This window comes from Palaemon carinicauda, chromosome 11, assembly GCF_036898095.1.
Source record: "Palaemon carinicauda isolate YSFRI2023 chromosome 11, ASM3689809v2, whole genome shotgun sequence".
Classification (NCBI taxonomy): Eukaryota; Metazoa; Arthropoda; class Malacostraca; order Decapoda; family Palaemonidae; genus Palaemon; species Palaemon carinicauda.
In genome coordinates this window covers 130,176,743-130,194,136 of record NC_090735.1, presented here as the reverse complement: position 1 = coordinate 130,194,136, position 17,394 = coordinate 130,176,743, and the positions used below count along the sequence as shown (strand labels likewise).

General features: G+C 32.5%; 1 protein-coding gene across 1 annotated transcript in view; it reads right to left on the bottom strand.

Annotated features, from left to right (window-relative positions):
- Positions 1-17,173, bottom strand: part of LOC137650217 (neuron navigator 3-like) — a 1,066,036-nt gene extending 1,048,863 nt beyond the window's left edge. Inside the window, exon 1 of the mRNA XM_068383449.1 lies at positions 16,982-17,173. The gene's annotated coding sequence lies outside the window, so the exon portion shown is untranslated. The remainder of the gene's footprint in view (positions 1-16,981) is intronic.
- Positions 17,174-17,394: the final 221 nt, after the last annotated feature.

Here is a 17,394-nt window from a genome sequence, read left to right as displayed (position 1 = left end):
CAATAGAATGAAAGACAGCCACACTGACGTCTTGAATTCTCCAAATACTTTTTTCCCACTAAAAACCTTGAAATCGTTAAGGAAATTATTGAAGAAATAACCTTTACCAGGCTGGACTGATTACAACACTGAGATTGGAGAGGCCAAAATAGGTGCCAGTAGTAAGAGATTTTCTATTAGGTCGCCTTTCATAACTTGAAAACAATTCTAACCTCTCTTGATGGCAAAATAGTAGATTGTTGAAATTAGACTATGGGTTACACTCATCTTTATTTTATTTTCTTGGTATATCAACACCCCAGATTGGAGAATGCATACCATATTGATTTAACAGGCAGTTGAGAAATACATTTAATAAAAACGCATATTACATAAAGGTATACACACACTATATATATATATATATATATATATATATATATATATATATACACGTATATTTATACACACATACATATATATACACATGTGTATATAATATATATATATATATATATATATATATATATATACATACAAACACATATACACACATTATATATATATATATATATATATATATATATATATATATATAATGTTATCAATGTCAGCTCTGAAAAGAATCTCTCAATCAAACCTCTATTTAATGAAGGTTGATTACTTTAAATTATGTATGAATCCATGATTACGAAGCAACGAAGCCTTGAACTCTCTCTCTCTCTCTCTCTCTCTCTCTCTCTCTCTCTCTCTCTCTCTCTCTCTCTCTCTCTCTCTCTCTCTCTCTCTCTCTCTCTCAAACAGTAAATCCATCAAGAAGGCACAAATCGTTCGTGTAAACCTTTAAACAACGGTAAAATACTACCAATCGTTCATAGGTAAATGTTGGCATTCAATAAAATGTAAGTATAGTTTCATACACGCAATCTGCACCGCTTAATATCTAGTTTTCATGACAAAGAACTAGACTTAATCATAAGAAATCGTAGCTTTTCATTAAAATGATGTAAAATACAGCAGCTGAAGTCTGACATTAGCTGACATTGATTGGCTTGGGTGAGAGACAGGAGTGAGAGGGGGGGGTGAAGTATGATGGAAATGCATCTACGGAATGTATTGATGTCAATTCCATTTGCGAAAAGAATTACATATAATTATCTCCGCCAACAAAGTTGGAAGGAGGTTATGTTTTCGCCCCTGATTGTGTTTGTGTGTTTGTTTGTGAACAACTTCCTGCCCACAATTTTAATCGTAGAGTAATGAAACTTGCATGGATTAACTGTTATGTAAAAATCTGGAAATGATTAAATTTTGGAAGGTCAAGGTCACGATCACGCAAAATGTTCAAATCACGTAATCAGACATAAGTTTGGACATCGTTGTCACAGAGACTCAAACTTGGTTCATATTTGAGTGTATTAAAATCCACGCCAATTTAATACATATTAAGGTCAAAACTCAAGGTCAAGGTCAAGCAAGGTTCATATTTGAGTGTATTAAAATCCACGCCAATTTAATACATATTAAGGTCAAAAGTCAAGGTCAAGCAAAACAAAAGGTCGAGAAATAAGCTGCCGCGGTGGAGGTCTGCGCTCTAAGCTACTGAATGCCCCTCTAGTTCTTATTCCTATTCCGCCACTGAAGAAGAATTCCTTTTCAAGGATTAAAATTATCTCGTTCATAAACAAAAAAAGAAAATATATATTCAAATAACCAGACATTCCTCCTCTATCCAATGGGTTTGTTCAGGCACTAGAGAGTACATGTCTAGACATCATACAGTATATTCAGACACTGAATTTGGAATAACGTACGAGCAGTAAGGCTATTCCTCCGAGAAATAGACCACCCAGTCAGACAAAACTAATTCCACGGTTCAATACATTTCAACCAATCAACGATTATCTTTCGACAACCTTCGAGGAATACGTAAAGAATACCTCTATGATATCAGGATCTATTAAAGAGTAAAATGTGTTTAGAAATCCTTTCTCTTTTAAATTGTGGGAATTTGAGTATTCCATAACCATGTGTATCGGACAAAGATACTTTCAAGTGAGTGTTTGTGCATACAGTACAGTAAGTATTGACATACAAACAAGACAAAGATAATATAATCTAAATTACCAAAATCTCCACAATATCAAAATCCATCTCTAAAATGCGTGTATTAGGAAAGGAGAGGAATAGTTAGGTTACAGAGAAGAAGAAGGAGAGAGAGAGAGAGAGAGAGAGAGAGAGAGAGAGAGAGAGAGAGAGAGAGAGAGAATACAATTTCCTTATTAACAAAAATTTTACAATATCAAGTCCCTCTCTAAAATATATGTATTAGAAAAGAAATCATGAGAGAGAGAGAGAGAGAGAGAGAGAGAGAGAGAGAGAGAGAGAGAGAGAGAGAGAGAGAGAGAATACAATTTCCTTATTACCAAAAATTTCACAATATCAAGTCCCTCTCTAAAATATATGTATTAGAAAAGAAATCATGCGAGAGAGAGAGAGAGAGAGAGAGAGAGAGAGAGAGAGAGAGAGAGAGAGAGAGAGAGAATACAATTTCCTTATTACCTAAAATTCCACAATATCAAGTCCCTCTCTAAAATATATGTATTAGAAAAGAAATCATGAGAGAGAGAGAGAGAGAGAGAGAGAGAGAGAGAGAGAGAGAGAGAGAGAGAGAGAGAGAGAGAGAGAATGGCAAGAACGTGGGTGGTACTTGAAAACGCAGTTAAACATAGTTCCGCAAATAGGCCTACTTGTAAAACCACGAAGTTCTGAAGATCCCCAGATGGAATAATTATTTCCCTAATGTGAAAACAGAACGCAGAGAAGAGTCTTCATACATAGTTTTAATAAAAATTAATATTTTTTTAGTTTGAATCACAGTTTTCACAAAGTGGAATAATGACTCTTTGCATTAATACCAGCACATTTGCATATTAGTAAACTAATCCACAAAATGCTGACATAAGTCTCTTTTTATAGTTTATATAAGATCCGTTCTAATGTTGTTACTGTTCTTAAAAGATTTTAAATTAATTGTTCACTACTTCTCTTGTAGTTTATTTATGTCCCTATTTCCTTTCCCCACTGGGCTATTTTTCCCTGATGAAGCCCTTAGCTTATAGCATCTTGCTTTTCCAACTAGGGTTGTATGTAGCTTAGCTAATAATAATAATAATAATAATAATAATAATAATAATAATTAGAAATTAGACCACACTCGCCCCACTTAGCGGTATGATCTCTCTCTCTCTCTCTCTCTCTCTCTCTCTCTCTCTCTCTCTCTCTCTCTCTCTCTCTCTCTCTCCATAATAATAATGATAATAACAATAATAAAGAAAATAATAATAATAATAAAAATATTAATTAAAAGTTAGACCACACTCACGCCACTTAGCGTTATGCTCTCTCTCTCTCTCTCTCTCTCTCTCTCTCTCTCTCTCTCTCTCTCTCTCTCTCTCTCTCTCTCTCTCTCAAAGATGTGTCAAATCCCCTAAAATGGAAACACGAAACTCCCAGATCTCTTCTGGGGTCGTGTAAGCACGTCTTCTCGAAGGGATATTTTCAATTGAGATCGACAACTAAGTTATGAACATTTACAGCATGAGTCATGAAAAGGGTACCAGTAGGAAATCTCATTTTATAACGTTTAATTATTAAATCTTTCATTCAGTTTATGAGCGATTAAGAGGTAACTTTCGTTCGAGTTATTATTCGTACATAAATAATCCATTTATATATAATAGTCATGAATATAGTCATAAATAAAAATGTATCATATGAACTTAATTTCTTTATATATAATGAATTTTAGTGACCAAAATAGTGATCTACTTTTTATATCGTGGTATCAATAATCTAAGTTTATCTGTATAATATATAAATGTATCCTTTTATATATAAAACTCAATTAATTCTAATTTTGCATGTAAATACCACATCAAAGTATATAAATCTATGGTAAACAATAGGTAACCTGAATGAGGTCGAACTCATGGCATTCCCTTTATAATTCAGTCACTATTGTCAATTCTTTTTAGTGAGGCGCATTTGCACTGATTCGCAGGGGTGCCCTTTTAGTTCGGAAAAAGTTTCCTGCTAGCTGATTGGTTAGAATTATTTAGTCCAACCATCAGCCATTAGGAAACTTTTCCGAGCAAAAAGGGCACCCCTCCGAGTCGGTGCAAACGTGCCTCATTAAAAAAATATAGTATAGTGACTGAATTATAAAGGGAATGCCTTGTGCTCGACCTCATTTAGATTCCCTTTTATAAACCATAGATTTATATTCTTTGAGATGGTGTTTATTTGCAAAATTAGAATTAATGGAGTTTTGTATATAAAATGATACATTTATATTCTATACAGATGAACTTAAAATATTGATACCCCGATATAAAAAGGTCACTATTTCGGTAACTAAAATTCATTATATTTAAAGAAATCAAGTTCACATGATACATTTTATTTAGTTACGGCTATATTCTTCACTTTATCATATATAAATGGATTAGAAATAATAACTTGATAGAAAGTTGCCTCTGGATCGCTCATAAACTGATTATAAATTTTGTAATTAAACGTTATGAAATGAGCCATAAAAAGAGATTTCCTACTGGCAACTTTTTCATGACTCATTCTGTAAAATGTTCATAACTTCGTTGTCGATCTCAATTGAAAAAAAAAATTACTTTTTTTAATAGTTACACATGACATCATTGATGTCCGTAAGACGGAAAAGGAAGGATGTCTCCAACCGCCTAGATAGAGTCTCCTCACCTTCAAAAGTTTGTTTTTATTGACCCTCGTTTAATATTCAAGCTGAATGGTAGGCTGAGTTTATTACCCTCTCTGCCATCCGGAGCTGGAGATGGGAGAACATTCTGAGGGTCCTCACCTTCATTTTGGGGTCCTCAAAAGGTCATACTTTATTCGCCCTAGCTTGAGATGATATAGTTCATTATTAGCATATATTATCTTCCTTTTTCTTGCACACCTGGATATGTCTTATTTAGTAACTAAGCTTTAGAGTTAAAAAGGCTTATAATCATAAAATGTAATCATGTTCCAGTACATTACTGAATTTTCTTTAATGAAAATTGTATGCACAAAATCCATAAAATGTATATTCAATATCACCATCATCAGCCGTTACTAGTCCACTGCCGAATAAAGGCCTCAGACATGTCCTTCCACTTGCGTCTGTTTATGGACTTTTTGTGCAGTCCACGCCCGCAAACTTCCTTAGTTCGACGATCCACCCTCTTCTCTTCCTTCCTCTGCCTCTTTTACTATCTCTAGGGACCCATTCTGTTACACTTAATGTTCATCTATTGGCTGTCATTCTCATTATATGTCGTGCCCAGTTCCACATCTTTTTCTTACAAGTTGTTAGAATATCCTCTACTTTAGTTTGCTCTCGTATTCATGTCGCTGCTTTTCTGTCTCTTAGTATTATTCCAATCATTATTCTTTCCAAAGCTCTTTGAGTTGTAACTAGCTTATGATTTAAGGCTTTAGTAAGGCTCCAAGTTTCTTAGGCATAAGTTAAATCTGGAAGGTCCATCTCATTACATACTTTTCTCTTTAGAGAAAGTGGCATTTTACATTTCATAATCTCATCTTATTTACCAAATACTCTCCATCCCATGCTTATCCTTCTTTTAATATCAAATTTACCTAAATTGGTAAGAAGGAAATATCCCATTGCATTGTCTAAGAAAGCATAAATTGGAATGCTTCCATAATATGTATTGATCCTGGACTAAACGTGCTTAAACACCTGGTCATATCCAGTCACATAATCCATACGTTATTGTAAGATGATGGTTTATGATTGTAGTTTAATCGATAACAATTACTGAAAAGCTTTGCTCTGGAGTCGAACATTTCTTTTTCTCTTATGGCAAGAAATGTCTTTGTTATTCTAAAGTATAACATTCTCGTTAAATAATAATAATAATAATAATCATCGTCATCATCATCATCATCATCGGAGGATTGTTATGAAATTATTTTCATGTAATTCGCTCATTAACTTTAATCAGTTATCCATATTTATGGATAAATAAAAATTTCTTAATTCATATTCAAGTTTTGCTAAACTAATATATATTCGTGAAATTAGATTTTCATTTAAAACTAAAATAAAAGTACCTAAACGTCATGGATATTGAAGCTCCATTAATGATTTCATGGTTTTGAATTTTCAATATAATCTCTACAATATTATTATTATTATTATTATTATTATTATTATTATTATTATTATTATTTGCTAAGCTACAACCCTAGTTGGAAAAGCTGGATGTTATAAACCCAGGGGCTTCAACAGGGAAAAATAGCCCAGTGAGGAAAGGAATCAAGAAAAAATAAATTATTTTAAGAACAGTAAGATGTTTAAAAACAAGATCTATTTTAATGTTGTTATTGTTCTTAAAATATATTATTTTAATCAATCATTACTTCTCTTGTAGTTTATATATTTCCTTACTTCCTTTCCTTGCTAGGCTATTTTTCCCTGCTGGAGCACTTGGGCTTATAGCATCCTGCTTTTCCAACTAGGGTTGTAGTTTATCTAGTAATAATAATAATAATAATAATAATAATAATAATAATAATCCTATTAAAATAATAATAATAATAATAATAATAATAATAATAATAATGATAATATTTTATAATAATAATATTAACAATAATAATAATAATAATAATAATAATAATAATAATAATAGCATTCGTATAACCGAGTACTACCATATAAGATCAAAATGACTCGTCATCACGCCTAAAATACATTCGAGTTAAAAGTGATATCGTGGCATAAAGATAAAATATCAAAATCTGATGGCACCCTGTGACAGTGCCTCCGTTTACCTGAATTTCCCCTTTAAGAAACTATACTTTTAAAGAAGAAACGAGTTGACCTACATGTACCTGCCGGGTTTTTATGTAAGAGAAAATACATTTCGTGGTATTTCGTTGCTTTTGTTTACTATACTGTTAAAATAACCGTTATTTTAATCGGAAAATCACCGTGAAAAAAAAAAAAAAGAAAAAAAAAGTTATTTTAATCGGAAATTCTCCGAGAAAAAACCCGTTATTTAAATCGGAAATTCTCCGTGAAAAAAAACGTTATTTTAATTGGAAATTATCCGTTAAAAAAAAGTTATTTTAATCGGAAATTCTCCCTGAAAAAAACCCGTTATTTTAATCGGAAATTAATTCTCCGTTAAAAAACGTTATTTTAATCGGAAATTCTCCGTGAAAAAACCGTTATTTTAATCGGAAATTCTCCGTGAAAAAAACCGTAATTTCAATCGGAAATTCTCCGTTAAAAAACCGTTATTCTAATCGGAAATTCTCCGTGAAAAAACCGTTATTTTAACCGGAAATTCTCCGTGAAAAAGACTGTTATTTTAATCGGAAATTCTCCGTAATAATATACTATTCTCAGCCGCATTTCAGTAAAATACAGGCAACCGTAATTTTACCCTACTTTGTTATCATCTTTTACGGGTTGGTGACCGTAATATCACTTTCTTACGTCAATATCTCAGTTTTTAAAACATATATATATATATATATATATATATATATATATATATATATATTTATATATATATATATACTGTACATATATATACATACATACATTTATAAGTTTTTGTAGTTTATGTAAGGAAGGTCTATTTTGATGACGTTGTTCCTAAAATATTTCAATTTTATTGTTCATCACTTCTATTGTAATTTATTTATTTCCTTATTTCATTTCCTCGCTGAGCTATTTTACCCTGTTGGAATTTATTGGGCTTATAGCATCTTGCTTTTCCAACTAGGCTTGTAGTTTAGCAAATAACAACAACAACAACAACAACAACACCAATAATAATAATAATAATAATAATAATAATAATAAAGAACATGTGGCTTCAGTTCAACATGGTCAACGAAAAAATTAATTAAACGTTGTTTCGACTCTTGAATGCTATTTTGGAATTGGAGACTTGACTATCGATACATATGATCAGCGCCCAAGCTAGGCCCAGGAAGGGTCAGGCAATGGCTGTTGATGATTCAGCAGGTAGACCTAGCTTACAAGGATGGTGAGGTTGCGGACACTACCACGAACTATCGAGCCTGAGTGACTCTCGAACTCCCATCCAACAGATTACCAGGCAGTGACGTTTCAAACAGGGTACCACAACCCTTCAATTGAATTAGAAATTTAAATCAAACTAAAATACTTTATTGATTTCGTGGAAAAAAAAGAAAAGTTAAACTCAATATTTATGGCAATCGAGAGTAAATTATTATTATTATTATTATTATTATTAATAATTGGTAAGCAACAACCCTAGTTGGAAAAGCAGTATGCTATAAGCCCAGGGACTCCAACAGGGAAAATAGCCCAGTAAGGAAATGAAACAAGGAAAAATAAAATATTTCAAGAACACTAACATCAAAATAATTATCACCTACATAAACTATAAAAAACTTTAACAAAACAAGAGGAAGAGAAATGAGATAGAATAGTGTGCCAGAGTGTACCCTCAAGCAAAAGAACTCTAACCCAAGACAGTGGAAGACCATGGTACAGAGGCTATGGCACTACCCAACACTATGAGCATATGGAAAGAATTGTTCATTGATAGGACTGAACTTGGAAACCTTTAATTCATAAAACACTCATACTGTGTTATAAGTATTCCTTAAGGTACAGGTTACTGTTATTTAACTAAATAAATAAATAAATAAAATAAAATAAAATAAAATACATTAGTAGGACTGAACTTGGAAACCTACAATTTATAAAATTCTCATACTGTGTTATATGTATTCCTTAAGGTACAGGTTACTGTTATTTAACTAAATAAATAAATAAATAAAATAAAATAAAATAAAATAAAATACATTGGTAGGACTGAACTTGGAAACCTACAATTTATAAAATTCTCATACTGTGTTATATGTATTCCTTAAGGTACAGGTTACTGTTATTTAACTAAATAAATAAATAAATAAAATAAAATAAAATACATTGGTAGGACTGAACTTGGAAACCTACAATTTATAAAACACTCATACTGTGTTATAAGTATTCCTTAAGGTACAGGTTACTGTTATTTAACTAAATAAATAAATAAATAAAATAAAATAAAATACATTGGTAGGACTGAACTTGGAAACCTACAATTTATAAAATTCTCATACTGTGTTATATGTATTCCTTAAGGTACAGGTTACTGTTATTTAACTAAATAAATAAATAAATAAAATAAAATAAAATAAAATAAAATACATTGGTAGGACTGAACTTGGAAACCTACAATTTATAAAATTCTCATACTGTGTTATATGTATTCCTTAAGGTACAGGTTACTGTTATTTAACTAAATAAATAAATAAATCAAATAAAATAAAATACATTGGTAGGACTGAACTTGGAAACCTACAATTTATAAAATTCTCATACTGTGTTATATGTATTCCTTAAGGTACAGGTTACTGTTATTTAACTAAATAAATAAATAAATAAAATAAAATAAAATAAAATACATTGGTAGGACTCAACTTGGAAACCTACAATTTATAAAATTCTCATACTGTGTTATATGTATTCCTTAAGGTACAGGTTACTGTTATTTAACTAAATAAATAAATAAATAAAATAAAATAAAATTAAAATAACATCTCCCGCCAGGCATGAACCTGCCCCCCCCCCCCCCCACTGGAATATTTCCACACAACTTAGCGTCGAGTATCACATTACACGCGACCGCCTCGCCATCTGATATTATTTTAAATAGGATTATATCAAGACACGTGAAACCTACTCACTTCTCTGGCGTATCCTACGGCCCACCCCTTCCCTCTTCCCGCCTTCCGTTATTAGGCAGGAGAAGCCCTACGAACGTTCATTTCAATCGACGTCTAATTCATTGTCGAATCTGCGTGGGTGGTCAATTAGGACTGAAATCATTTCCGAAATCTCATAAAAACCGCTAAATAATTTCGGAAATCTCATAAAAACCGCTAGATAATTTCGGAAATCTCATAAAAACCGTTAAATAATTGCGGAAATCTCATAAAAACCGCTAAATAAATTCGGAAATCTCATAAAAACCGCTAAATAAATTCGGAAATCTCATAAAAACCGCTAAATAATTTCGGAAATCTCATAAAAACCGCTAGATAATTTCGGAAATCTCATAAAAACCGTTAAATAATTGCGGAAATCTCATAAAAACCGCTAAATAAATTCGGAAATCTCATAAAAACCGCTAAATAAATTCGGAAATCTCATAAAAACCGCTAAATAATTTCGGAAATCTCATAAAAACCGCTAAAATAATTTCGGAAATCTCAGAAAAACCACTAAATAATTTCGGAAATCTCATAAAAAAACCGCTAAATAATTTCGGAAATCTCATAAAAACCGCTAGATAATTTCGGAAATCTCAAAAACCGCTAAATAATATCGGAAATCTCATAAAAACCGCTAAATAATTTCGGAAATCTCATAAAAACCGCTAAATAATTTCGAAAATCTCATAAAAACCGCTAAATAATATCGGAAATCTCATAAAAACCGCTAAATAATTTCGGAAATCTCATAAAAACCGCTAAATAATATCGGAAATCTCATAAAAACCGCTAAATAATTTCGGAAATCTCATAAAAAACCGCTAAATAATTTCGGAAATCCTATAAAACCGCTAAAGATTTTCGAAAATGCAATTAAAAAAAATCCCTAATTAATTCAGGAAATTCCCTAAAATCCGCTAGACAATTTCAGAAATCCCATAAAAAAAACTAAAAAAAAAAAACTACGGAAACTCCATAGAAAAACTAAATAATTTTAAAAATTCCCCCAAAACCGGAAGTACAATAGAGTGTCAGATTAAACACCGGTCAAAGAAGGTTGATGCATTGAAAGAAAAATTGCGAGTTGTAAAGGAATTTTTTACTCTACACGTCACCTCTGACCTTAGACCTTTGAACTCCAACTAACCAAGTTTGGTATTGTAGCAATATTTCATAAATCAATAAAAGTCCTAGCACAACCAAACTTACTGAAATCATTAGCCTATATAGGTGCATCGCAAAAAGGTTAATTTTGTGAGTAAAATTCTGCGTTTATCATTTACTTCACTCAGAACATTCATACATTTCTTCGTAACCTACAAATAAAAAAGCACAAAGCAGCTGACCAGTACGTAAGTATATTAAGCGAGTAATAGTATGGTAGTTTTCAGAAAAGCAACACACCCAACATTCAGCAGTTATAAAAGGATTTTTTCCATTGATATTATTTTATTTTCGCTAAAACATCTATAATTGCGTAAAATATTCTATTACAACACACACACACACTATACATATACAGTATATACAGTAATACCTTGACATACGAGCGCTCCAACATATGAGCATTTTGAGAGACGAGCAATCCACTGAGCAAATTTCTGCATTGAGATATGAGCACAAGCTTGGGATACGAGCCAGCTTACAGATTATGACGCTAGGTGGCCAAGCACTTGGGAGTGCTCTAAGCCCGCATCACTCGTTCATTTATTGTGATCGTCGACTTAAGTACACATCTCTCGTGTTGTCTTTGCATTAATTACGGGATTTTAACTGTATATTTGTGAACATTCTCCATAATAAGTGATAGGTCCTAATAAAAAGAGTGGTAACGTTGGCAGTGAGAAGAAAAAACGCACGAGGACGATAGAGGTGAAGCATGAAATTATCCAGAAACATGTGTGGTGTCCACGTGAGTGAGTTAGCATGCCATTACGAGCCAAGTACCTCGACCATATGTGCAATCCTCAAACAATGAAAGAATACAAAATAAAAAAAGTATAAAACAAAAATAAGAATAAAAGATTATAAAAAATTCAGTTAAGTTCAGTAAAATATATATGGTACCATCGAATTCTCTCTCCTTCTCTTCCTCCTACCCTCCACCTCTACACACACCGCTGTTAGCTACTACAGTCTGTCTTAAAGGTAAGAACTCCATAATAAAGCAACATTTTATTGTAGATCACAGTCCAACAATCATTTATGTAATTTTAAGAGTATGTAAAGTATTATAGCAATAAAAAGCATGTTTTTCCATTATTTTATAAATGATTTGGGTTTTTTAATATATTGAGAATTGTTTTGTTTGTATGTGCTTTACTGAGAAAAATATAAATTATGACAAAAGCACTTTTCTCCTAGATTAGGTTAGGTGAGTGCGTTTAGGTTAGACAGCTTTTCTTATTTTATATTTTTCTCCTAGGTAAGGTTAGGTGGGTGTATTTAGGTTAGACAATTTCTCTTATTATACATGTTTTCTCCTAGGTTACGTTAGGTGGGTGTGCTTAGGGTAGACAATTTCTCTTATTATACATTTTCTCCTAGGCAACGTTAGGTGGGTGTGTTTAAGTTACAGTTTATCTTATTCTATAAATTTTCTCTTAGGTTAGGGTAGGTGGGTATGTTTAGGTTAGACGATTTCCATGATTTTATATGTTTTCTCCCAGGTTAGGTTAGGTAGGTGTGTTTAGGTTAGACAGTTTGTCTTATTTTATAAATTTTTTCCTAGGTTAGGTTAGGTTAGGTGGGTGTATTTGGGTTAGACAGTTTTTCTTATCTTATAAATTTTTTCCTATGTTATGTTAGATGGGTGTGTTTAGGTTAAAAAGTTGGTAAAAGTATATTTACGGACGGGGAAACATTTTGAACAGAAAATGTCTTTTCCTGTAGTAAATAACGTCATTCAACATAACATAACTTTAAAAAATCGAAAATCGGTTTATTGTTTCTATATATGGAGAAACATATCGTACATGCTCTCCAGAAGTTTCAGCCAACTATTTCTACAAATAATGAAGATACAGTAATGCGGTCTTTAAATAATGGTGTCATCCTTACTGCGTCGTCTGCATGACTGAGTTTGACAGAATCGTCTTTGCGAGCTTGTTTTTGCATATATATAGCAATTTTCTCCACTTATGTTTCAAAACCTTGTACGTCTGGCAGAGATGGAAGACATTGGTAGAGGGTAGGTGAACATAAACTACGATCTACGAAAAGAACAGCCAGAGTTTACAAAGACATACAGAAGTTATAATGCATGTGTTTGTTTACTTGCAGTTCATATGCACATTGTGTTTCCACAGCATCCTCATGAACTTTATAGCATGGCCAATGTTACCTAAGGTCAAAGAATGAACAAAAAGGAAGCAGAGAGCAACAAAAGCAAACCAAGAAGAGAGCGAAACATGAAAAAGAGTACAAAGCTGGAACATTCCAACTAAAACTCTGGCAACAATGAGAGGCCGCTGGCAACTCATAACACCCTTACGCCAAGTGTATAAGTAAACTTGTGGTTTAAATACCTTGTTTAGGATACCTTCGTGTAGGAATAAACAATAAAAGTACAAAGTAAGGTTATCATAATATCTCGATTTTTTTAAGAAAAAGGTGAAAATTTATTGCAATTCTTTGGGAGCTCTTAACTCAAAAAAATACTTATTCGCACTTAGTTACATTTTTCTCACTTATTTATCGTTCGATTTTAGAGAGAAAAATATCATCGAAAAGAATAAAAATTCCACAATTTTCTGTAACAGAATTTTGATTTTCCTTTTTCTCTTTCTTTCATGATTATTTTACGTCCAGACAAAGAAAATTAGGAAAAAATCATTTAAAAAAAAGAAAACGGAAAATCGAAAATCTGTCACACAGAATTATTCGAGTTATAAAGAAATTTTGATGGTATGATTTTCAATACAATTGGTTTCATATTAGTGGAGAAAAATGTACCTAAAAAAATTTTTAAATCATGATTTTTGCTAATAAATCAAAACGTTCTGGATCAAATGACTTGAAACTTTTATATGACAAAGGTATTAAATATGACTAAACATATACTGTATAGGAATTGTGTATTTTGAATCATTAGAAAAAAATGCAAGACATAGCGGATGGTCCCCTTAACAGAACTTGACCATTTCAACCGCAAACAAACAGAACAACCAGTTTGACTACTTCATTCTCCACTACACACTCACTAAAACTGATACTGTAATTGAAATGAAGTCAGATTCAGTGAAATCATTATTTTCTATAGGAAAACATATATTTTCTGTTCAAAATGATTTATCCTAAATCTAATGGTTCTTACTTCACCGTGCGCTCGCTCCGCTCACGAAAAAATAAAAACATCAGCTTCGTATGTACTGGCAAGCGGTAATGTTGAGCTGCGCACTCTAACAGCGATGTTTTACCCTTAATCTATTGGCTTTTGTTACGCCATGGGCTCCCTTCCCTCGCGGAAAGATAAAAACATCAAGCTCCGTATGTACTGGGAAGAGGTAATGTTGAGCTGCGCACGCTAACATCAATATAACTTTTATAATGAACTGCATTTACTATCCAGATAATTAAACTTGAAGTAAAAATAATGACTTACTTTACGATCGGTACGTCGAAAGCTGGGGATCATCGGGGTAATTTCCATGAAACTTCCCTACGAGCTGCGGTTTCTTGGTACGGATATCTAAAACCATTACATGTTTCTATAAGAAGTTCCATAATAGTACACGTAAAAAGTAGAAGACGGACAAAGACTTGACACGGAAAAGGGCTTGAGAAGGGACTGATGCAAGCACTTAAAGTGATGAGAAAATGGGGTGGGGAAATATTAACTCTTGCCCTGTAGCAACTTTCCATACGTATGGGTACATGATTGGTTAACAGAAACCGGACGGAGTCTATAAAGTAAACTTGAATGAACTTGCATGGGAAACTTGTTCAGAGCAATTAGGCTATTTATGTGAAAACTGGGTGTGATAAGGTAATAACAACACTTATGATGAAAAAATATTAAGATAAAATGAAGAGAATAATAAATATCATTTTACGGTAACAAATTGAAACGTTGGAAACAAAGAGAATTATACAGGTGGGTAATGCATCAACGTATACATAACGTTATTAATTGAATAACTGGGGTAAAAAATAATATGTCCCCGTTGGTATTGCATAAACATACAATATTAGAAGAATGGCTTGGGTAAAATGTAATATGGCCATGTGAATAATGCATAAAAGAATGGGTACATACGGTATAAGAAGGGTCAGATCAAGTAAAATACTTGAATGTCGTGGGTAAAAATACTTGAATGTCACGGGTAAAAATGAGGAAGGTCTATAAGAAAACGAGTAATCATATTGGTCAAAATAAAGGGGCGCGGGGTTAATGCGAGGAAGGGCCGGGTTTATGCGCAGAATTTCTAAAACTGGCATGTACATACGAACAAACAGGAGCGAATACAACCGATCCGTAGAATGTCAACAAACAAATAACAAATATACAAATACAGTGGTATTGGATAGAGACAATTTGAACCGTTATTATTATAGGTCCAAGAAAATAATTCATAGAGAAGAAAAGGTTTGTTATACCATTATTATTATCATTATTACTATTTTTTTATCATTATTATAATTATTACTTACTAAGCTACAACCCTAGTTGGAAAAGCAGGATGCTATAAGCCCAGGGGCTCCAACAGTGAAAATAGCCCAGTGAGGAATGGAAACAAGGAAAAATAAAGTATTTTAAGAGGAGTAACAACATTAAAATAAATATCTCCTATATAAACTATAAAACCTTCAACAAGAGGAAGAGAAATAAGATAGAGTAGTTTACCCGAGTGTACCCTCAAGCAAGAGAACTCTAACCCAAGAGAGTGGAAAACCATGGTACAGAGGCTATGACACTACCCAAGATTAGAGAACAAAGGTTTGATTTTGGAGTGTCCTCCTCCTAGAAGAGCTGCTTACCATAGCTAAAGTCTCTTCTACCCTTAACAAGAGGAAAGTGGACACTGAACTATTAGAGTGCAGTAACCCTTTGGGCGAAGAAGAATAGTTTGGTAATCTGTGTTGTCAGGTGTACGAGGACAGAGGAGAATATGTAAATAGGTGTGTGCGTGTGTAGGTAAAGGAAAAATGAACCGTAACCAGAGAGAAGCATCCAGTGTAGTACTGCCTGGCCAGTCAAAAGGCCCCATAACTATCTAGCGGTAGTATCTTGACGGGTAGCTAGTGCCCTGGCCAACCTGCTACCTAAATCATATTCCCAGTATGTTTTCCCCACCCAAAAACCTGAGTTCCCACTAGGGGTCCTCCATTATCGATGGATATATATATATATATATATATATATATATATATATATATATATATATATCATTAAGTATTTATTTGGGGTAAAAATAAGTGTAATTTTTGATGGAAACGGGAATTTTTCTATAGGAAAAAGTTGTTTGTTATCAGGAAAGTTTTCCTCGTTCATGTCTATAATAAAACTAAATAGTTTATCCTATTCTATTAATTTTCTCCTAGGTTAGGTTAGGTTAGGTAGGTGTGGTTACGTTAGGACAGTTCTCTTAATTTAGCACTTTTACGCATTTGCCCACCCAAAAACCCAGATATCCCAGTGTGGAACCCCTTTTTGTAATTAAGAGGGGCCTTGTATCTCTAAATCACATAATTTGTGGCAGAAATAAAGGTCAAATTCGTAGAAAACACGCTCTCTATGCTAAAATACTCTTATATCTGATATCCGAGTTAGGATGAAACTGTAATTTTACTCCAGAATCGTTAATTACAAATCGATTTAATAGAGCATTGTGTGGAAGTAAATTTAACTTTATGAAAAAATATGCATTTTGTTCTAAAATGTTATACTTCGAGCTTTACATAGAAATGAAAGGGGCAATGAATTAGAATAAATGTGATAATTAACAAGGAATATCTTGCAGGGCTGGCCTATTAAGTATATAACAATTTTGCATAACTTGTCGAATTAAAATAATTTTGAAAAACAAATTTAAAAAACAAAAACTTTAATTCTAGATCACCCAACATGACCATTAGGAAATGGCCATGTAAACAAACTTCATGCAAAGCAACTTAATGGAAAAAAAAAACTTACCTTCATTCATACACAACTATTTGCTGTTGACTGGGGTTAATCCATTCGGAGGCACTTATTAATAATCCTTTATTTAATTAAACAGCACTTGTGAACAGCTATATTTCCAACTAACTACACAAAACTGCTTTCTGGGGTTAATTATTACGTCTGTAAACACTAAAACTACACAACACGGATTTATGAAACAAAATTGCCGCGAAGAATATGGTCCTTTACACGGATTTCCAAATTTTATATATTATATTTTCTAAAACTGAAGATTATAGTTGTTTACACGTATTTCCAAATTTTTATATTATATTTTCTAAAACTGAAGATTATAGTTGTTTACACGTATTTCCAAATTTTATATATTATAATTTCTAAAACTGAAGATTATAGTTGTTTACACGTATTTCCAAATTCTTATA